Source organism: Pipra filicauda, unplaced genomic scaffold (genome assembly GCF_003945595.2).
Source record: "Pipra filicauda isolate LSUMZ 115617 unplaced genomic scaffold, ASM394559v2 scaffold430_size1018388_pilon, whole genome shotgun sequence".
Taxonomy (NCBI): Eukaryota; Metazoa; Chordata; class Aves; order Passeriformes; family Pipridae; genus Pipra; species Pipra filicauda.
This window is the reverse complement of record NW_024104566.1, coordinates 941,106-948,819: the sequence shown is the minus strand read 5'-3', so window position 1 is coordinate 948,819 and position 7,714 is coordinate 941,106.

Sequence of the window (7,714 nt, the reverse complement as noted above, 5' to 3'; positions counted from 1 at the left end):
AGCAGGGTTGTTTCCTCTTCTCTTATACTGTGCTTGGCTAGGTTGTATCTAAACCATCAGAGAAGTGTTTGCTATTAATCCCACTTTTATGCTATTGTGAGCAAACTTCCACCTGAGTTGCTATTTGCATCTTCCATGAATTCACATGTGACAAGTTTTTATGAGTGCCTGAGAAGTTGCCACTGCGCATTTACTATATATATGTAATGAAAAATAATTTAGATCTAGTTTGTCCAGAGACAAAACTGGGGAGATGGTGGACTTCAATCTTGTTTTCATTGTGGAGAGAACCACTCAGCAAATAAAGCATGAAAATGGTTCACCTGCAAAGACTCTACAAGATACTTGTTCTGGATTATACTTATTTTTGGGGTTTTTTTGTACGGCTTAGGTGACCTTCTTCAGTTGGAGAGAAAATATTGTGATTTCCCATCAGTGGGATGGGGAGCCCTGACCAGGGCCCCTGTATCTGCTGACTGCTCCTGGTTCAGGGATGTGCAGCACTGCAGGGAAGTGCACTCCTGTGCTTTTGGCTTGCTTTTGGCATGGACTCTTTCGGCTGTGCCCCCTGGGACCAGGAAGGGCAGTGGTTAGTGTGGAGGGGGCCGTGCTGGGCTGAGCACTCAACACCCCCTGACTGTTCTGGGGAGAGTGAGGGCCTTGCACTGCCTAAGGAACACCCAAAGCTACTCAAACCCCCAGTGCCTGCACCCTGTCCACAGACATGTGTTTTGTACCACTGGGCCTTGAGCAGAGGGAAGGTCAGTGCCTGCCCCACATCCCGTATCCCTCACCACAGCCTCCAAGTAAAACTGCTGGCTAGGAAAACAGGAACAATATTTACTGCTCCTCTTCAGCTGCTAAACCAGCCTGGGTTATTGGAGGGAATCGCTGGCAACAGTCCTGCACTGGCAGGTGGTGAAATAAGGGGCTGAACTGTTCTTATCTTGGATAAACCCAGTCAGCGCTGCGGGAGGTGCAAATAATTAGCAGTTGTGTTTGTGATTAAGCCTGAGGCAAACATGAAAACCTGTAACAAAAGCAAAGTCTTTTGTACAGTGATTTCCGTATTAAAGTTAAAAAAAAAAAGTAATCTGCTGGTAGAAAGTACCATACAGGTCATCCATGTGGGGTAATACAAAATGAACTGTATGCCAAAGTATTTCACCTAGAATAATATGCTGACTAATTGCCTGTGAGCAAGGAGATTTCAACAGCAACAGTTCACCCTATAAGGCTGCGGAAACCTGTAACTTGGAAGAGAAACTGAAATTGCAAAGAAATAGGCATTAAAATTAAAAACAGAGAGATGTGAGGGGTTGATGGGCAGCCAAGAGGGCAGTTGAGTTGCTGATGTTACCCTCTATCTGTGCAAGGGGTTAGCAAAGGCTAATGCCAGGTGAAGGGTAACCGAGTGCTGGCTTTGAAATAAAACCTTTACTAGGAAGCATAAAGCTAGATGAAGAGTATTTTCCATTTTGGGATAACTACCCAGATTCACTTTACCAGGATTAGACCTCATTCCTCCTAACTCAGTGCTGATTCAAGCTGGAAGTGGTGATACATATACTGGAGCAGATGCAGTCTCTGCCCTGTCCTAGGGGCTGGGTTATGGTGTGGGTGTGTGTCAAATGCACAGTCCAGCAGTTTGCAATGTGCCTGTTGGGCATCCTCGTACCCTGGCTCCAGTTGCTCACTGTGTGTTTGGGTCACGTTGTCAGGTCACCTTGTTCTTCAGCTGTGACAGAAAACCTCTCTCTGACTGACTTAAGAAGTGATATAAAATACATGTGAAGGTAACTGTATAGCTGTGGGAGGAGACAGAAATCATACCAAGGCTAACCAGCTTTGAGAGAATTATTTTATACTGTTTGCTATTTTTAAATGGAATTACATCTTTGTAATGGTTTGCGAATAAAAACTCTATTCACATTGTATTTCAAACTAAGTTAATGTGATATTGTGTCATGGCTATTGGATTCAATAGATATAATTAAAATAAATATGTTAGACTATCAAAATACTTTTGTGCTGTGTGTAATGCAGTGTTGCTTGCTTATACAAATCTAAGGTCAGACTTCATTGCTCAGACTAGGCTGTGTCTGTGCTAGGTGATGCAACTAAATACAGAGGTCCTGTTTTTTCCACAGCCACTGTTGACCCACAGCTCTGAGTCCATTGGCATCAGCACATGTTCATTGCCACTTCACATCAGGACTGTAATTTGTTCCTGGCCACCAACAAACTGCAAAGAATCTCAGGATGTTGTAGCATTGGCACAAACTAATGCAATTAGACATATTAGATATGGGTTTCTCTGCAACCAATTTTAAACAGCGTCCTTGCTGTAACTTTAAAGGTCAGTCTTGATGGGGTCTCAAATTCACAAACACCAAGCTTAATTTGTTGTCTATTTTAATGTATTGTCCTGAAGTTATTGGGTTTTGAGAACATAGACTCTATTAAGAAGCTTAATAGAGCAGCTCATTCCAATTATAAGAAATGTATTGGTGGAGAAAATGGAAATGCATGGAAGATCAATGTATTAAGCAGTTGCTTGAATGGAGGAAATAGAGGAAATAGATGAAAAGTAACTCTCTTTAGTACAAAAAAAAATATTTGCTTCTATACAGTACTAAAAATGTTGGGTTGCTTATATTGTAGGGGATGATAAAGCATTTCTATGCTGACCGTGTAAAATCAGGTAAAGAACTATCCTCAACTTTTTCTTTCATTCATTTCTTTTCCCGCAAGGTGTTGCTGGGTATAATTGGATTTGTTTTGTCTTCAATTTTTTTTTTTCTTCCCTCTGGGTTATGTTTTCCTCTTTTGGACGTTCCTAAATTCCTACAGTAGAAGACTGTTGTGTTGAAAACTTACTGGGCAGCAAGATAATTTAGCAGTGAACCTGAGATGGGTCATGTGTGACGATGCAGTCTGGAGCAACTGGCTCTTTGGCTTCGAATTTCTGTTGTTAAATGCCAGGTTTCCAGAGTGCAAAATCAGGGTTTCAGAGTATGGCCTAAGGATGTGGGCATTTGGATAGTCATCCCAAGTGAATGCTGCCAGTTTACTTTAGTCGGTGTCTAAAGGAAAAAACACAGGGGAGATATTTTTGACTCGGATCAATTCTCTGCTCCAGTTTACCATGTAGCACAGCTTGGTGTGTCAGCTGCTTTGGCAAAAACTCATGGAGGCAGGAAAGGGGGAAAATTCTTGAGCTAGTTTTTGGTTTTACTACCTCCTTAAACTGGCTGTAGCCCCTCTTGCTCAGTACAGTTACCACTGAAACACACGTTTGAAGAATGCTATCGTAATTATTTTTTACTTAGTATTAAGGACAGGTTTCATAGAAACTATGAAACAAGCCTGTGTTACATAGAAATTAAATATTAAAAGCTAGTTGAATTATTTACAGTATTATTTGTTTACTAATTTCACCTCTTCTGGTATAAACAGGTTGCCATTTACGCCTCATTTTAAATTATCTGTGGATAATATCTGTGAAGGAGTTCTGAGTTTTTTTTAAATAGGAGAAGATCATAGCCTGAATGTAAGCAAAACTAGGTAAAGACTGGCTAACTCAAAAGTTAACTCAAACACAAATTATATATTTGCAGTAGGTTTTCACTTTGAATTGTCTGAACAAATATTTGTCTTGTTTCTCCATGAGAAGAAAAATGCCAAAGAAAAACAAAACTATGTTATAGGAATTCTCTTTTATGCTCAAGTTTTCAGCTGTGTTTTTAGTGTTGTATGCTCTTTCAAAAATTATCAAGAGAGGCTGCAAATTTTACAAGACTGCAGACAAGATTCAGAGGTCTTTGGATCATGTGATAGTTTCTAGGGCACATTGTTCACTACAGACAGTAATCAACACAGGGAACAAGATGGATTATTGAGGATCTTGATAGATGACTCCGTGTTCTGACACTGGTCATAGATTGAAAAGAAAGATTGAGATCTTTATTCCTGAAAATAATAAAACCCCGACTTTGAGAGGATTGGTTGTATGATTTAAATGAAAATCACTTTTTTGGAAGAGGATTAATTTCCAGCCTACTGGAATGTGTGCATTTTTAAATTATTTAATGCAAATTCTCCTGCTTGTTCATCTGTTTTGAACATTCATTGTTTAAGCAATTTTAAAAAATCTAATTGTCAATAAGTTGTTTATCCCAGAACTATATAAAGCAATTTAATTCACTTGGATTTACAGAAAGGCTTTTTACAAAGTTCATTACAAAAGACTCTTCAGGAAACAAACAGATCATGAGTTTAGCCCTCCTCTGCCCATGATGCTCCATCTGTCTAGACTGTATCTATTCTAGACACGTAATAACCTTTGCTCATATTCAGGAAGGAACAGACTTTAAAAAATTACTCCCAGAGTTGAACTGCATATGTTTTTGGGTAGTTTTATATTCTGTAAGTTGTCCTTTCTGACAAAAATGTGGTGAAAACATATGTAGATGTGTCAGGAAGATTAAAAGAAAAATAATTTGTGTTGCAGAATTCCATTTACAAATACTGGACATTGTGCTGCTTTTGACCCTACTTGTGTTGGAGCTTTTGGTTAATGGGGGCTGGTCCCTCAGGACAGTGTGTTTTGAGACAAGTAACATCTGCTATGTCTCTTCTGTCTCTTGAGAGGTGGTCTCTGCAAACCCCACAAAAATCAGAGCTTGGCTTAAAAGGTACCTTTCCAGAATGCAAAACTGTTTTGTACAGTTTCAGCATCAGTGTTTAGGAAGGAACAGCAAACAGCTGATCACTGAGTTTTGCCTTGCCCTGATTGGGAGAACATAAAACTGTTTGCACCTGTGCCAATTTGGTAGCCCACATAGATGAGAGCCCTCCTCCCACCTGTCCTGCAGAAGTGGTGAGTGGTACCAGTGTCTTCCTTGCAGATAGGCAGGAACAAGGTCTGGTGAGGCCATAACTGTACTGATACTTCCCAAAGCCTCAGCCCTGCTCTTACTTTGCCACCTTGTCTTGTACTTCGACAGTTATGAAAGATACAACCTGGGGGCTGTAAAGCAGATGCTGCAATATCCCTGAGTGTGCCAGAAGCTTTACCACACGTCCAGGCTGCTAGTCTGATCAGGTTGGGCTCAGAGATGGAAAAAATACATGATACACTGGTTGAGGTGGGTTTTTTTTTTTATCTTTCTGTTGAAGAACTTGCTCTTGCTGTTTACACCAGCAGCAGGACTTCTTTTCAATTCTAGCTGTTCCCAAAATATGGGAAGTAACTCTGTGAAGGGGTCAGCAGCAAATCAATTGCTTCCTCACCCACAGAAGCAGAAGTTTGCAGCTGCCTGTCTCAGATCATCATTCCTGATTCTTGTTATTAATTCTGCCTGAGATAACTATGCTATAAAATATTATTTTGCTGAGATATTAATGAGTCCTGTAGAGTTTTTATACTGCAAAAGGGAATGCTCGTGTTTTGTGGGAAAAAAGTGAGGAGGGCTAATGGCCAGACCTCAGAGAATTATTGCTGCTTTGGAAGCTAAATCCAAAGGACCTACTTTTCTCCCAAGAGTCAGGTTTTAATTCTGTCATTCACTTTTTTTTGCTGTTAGCTCAGTTTTCCTTTCTGTGAGTCTGATGTTGGAGTATATCTGCATGCACAAATCTGCATTGTCATGACTCTGCTTTGCCTCACTTGCACTCCTAATGCAGGGCTGCAGGACGGGAGGTGCTGCTCAGCTCTGTCAGTGCAGGCTGATGCTAATGAGGATGAGGCACTGACATGCACTGCAGTGCTTGCCTACCTCCACATCTGTTCTGAAGCTTTATGCACTTTTGCAAAGTGCTTTAGGAGTTGTGGATGAGAGCTGGTCACTCTTGGAGGGACAGCATGAAGGTCATAACTGACCTACCAGTGGCATTGCCAAACTGTAACAGCAGGTGTAGAAAAGCACAAATCCTTGGGCAGTGTAGGCAAGCCTTGTCCTAAGCTGAAGCAATTCTAAATTCAGATATTTGAAAGGTCCCATGGTACTTTATAAACCCTGTAGAGCACTCTCCAAAATCTGAAACTCTGCCTCCTCTTGCTTTGAAGCCAAGAACACTTAGAGCTAATTCTCTCTTCTTTGCCCTTGCCATTGACCTCATTTATGGAGATGAAAGAAGGAAAAACAATTAGCTCACCGGGAAATTCTATTATGTGGAAGGGAGGTGGATGTTTGATCAATACTCTTGGGTTATGGTCTCAGCTGGAAGGGCAGATTTTTGTCTCCCAGATGGAGTGATGCCTGTTAGTCCCTAAGGCTTTGCAAGTGGGAAAGATGGTGATCCAGCCTTTCACTTCTGGAAAACTAAAATATGCCACTTTAATCCTCTCAACAAGTGAACTGGAACATATATTGGAAACAATTCATCCTGTTGTTTTAAGGGTAAAAGGGCTCATTAGGGAAATGTGCCTTATTTAACCATGCCTAATTTTGTAAAGCAGAGCCCACCCCAGCTTCTTGCTCTCCCAGCCCAGAAGTGATTTCTCTTTGACTTTCACAGGATCAAGTAACTTAATCCATTCAAACCTGTAAGACATTCTCTGAGATCCTTCCTTGTTCCTTCACCTTGCTGACATGAGTGGGGCCTTGGTGTGTGGTGGCTCCATGGCAGGCACAGAGACAGCACGTGGAGAGGAGGCAAGAGAGAGTTTATTGTTGGGAAGGGGTTTATAAGGCTTTTAGGAGGGTCAAAGGGGAACCAATCACGAGTTCAGGGTCACACGCCATCAGGTAAAGGGTCAACAGCCAATAGGAAGGGGTTTAACAAAGGACCAATAGGACACCTCAGGACACCTTTCCCAGGACATTCCTGCATGGGAGATAACAGTTGCTGTGGGGGGTGTTGGGAAGAAGAAACACATGTTTGCAAAGGGACCACAAAGAGCCATTTTAAGACATGTTTAAACAAGTTTCTCATCAGGTATAGTGCTACAGCAAACTCTCTGCTAAGCCAGAGCAGGTGAAGCAGACCTGGTTGCTCTTGAGTGTTAATGTTCTCGTTGGAACAAATGAGCATATATTAGGAGAGGCAAGGATAAGTGGACTTTTGCCTTGGAGGGATGATCTGAATCAGTGTTTTTTCCTAACCACTACAGAAAAGTATTAGTTTTTCTCATTTAAGGTGTGTTATTATGTAAAGACAGATATGTCAATATTTGGGAGTTCAAGGTTTAATTTCTAGTGAGAGAGGTGTTGATAAGCTTTAGATGGATAAGTATGGATAATTTGCTGTAAACTTAAAAGCTTAAACTAGCACTATAATGGTTGGGAATTGTTGCACATCTGCTAATGTGCTTTAACATACACTTAATATTTTCATGCTACGACTTGCCTTTTGGAATGGATAATTTGCCATACTTAGTAAAGCAATTAGTCTGCTGAACCTCCTATTTTTCTTCCAGCCATAGCTAATACGGAGAGTTGGTATATTTTGCATTTTTATTCTACCTCCACTCTAAGAGTCTCAATGGGTTTTACTTGTGTAAGTGTAAGAAGCCTCTAAGCTACTTTGATAGCAGAGAGATCATAAATTATCTCTTTTTGCCAAGGTGAGAAACAGAGCAATGGCATGAGAATGTCCTTTAGTGTTCCTGGTACTGGATTTAGAACATTGTAGCTGAGTCACAAAGCAGTAATTCCATACATAGTCTTTATCCTGTAAGTTAAAATGTGGGGTATTTTTTTTAAAAAAA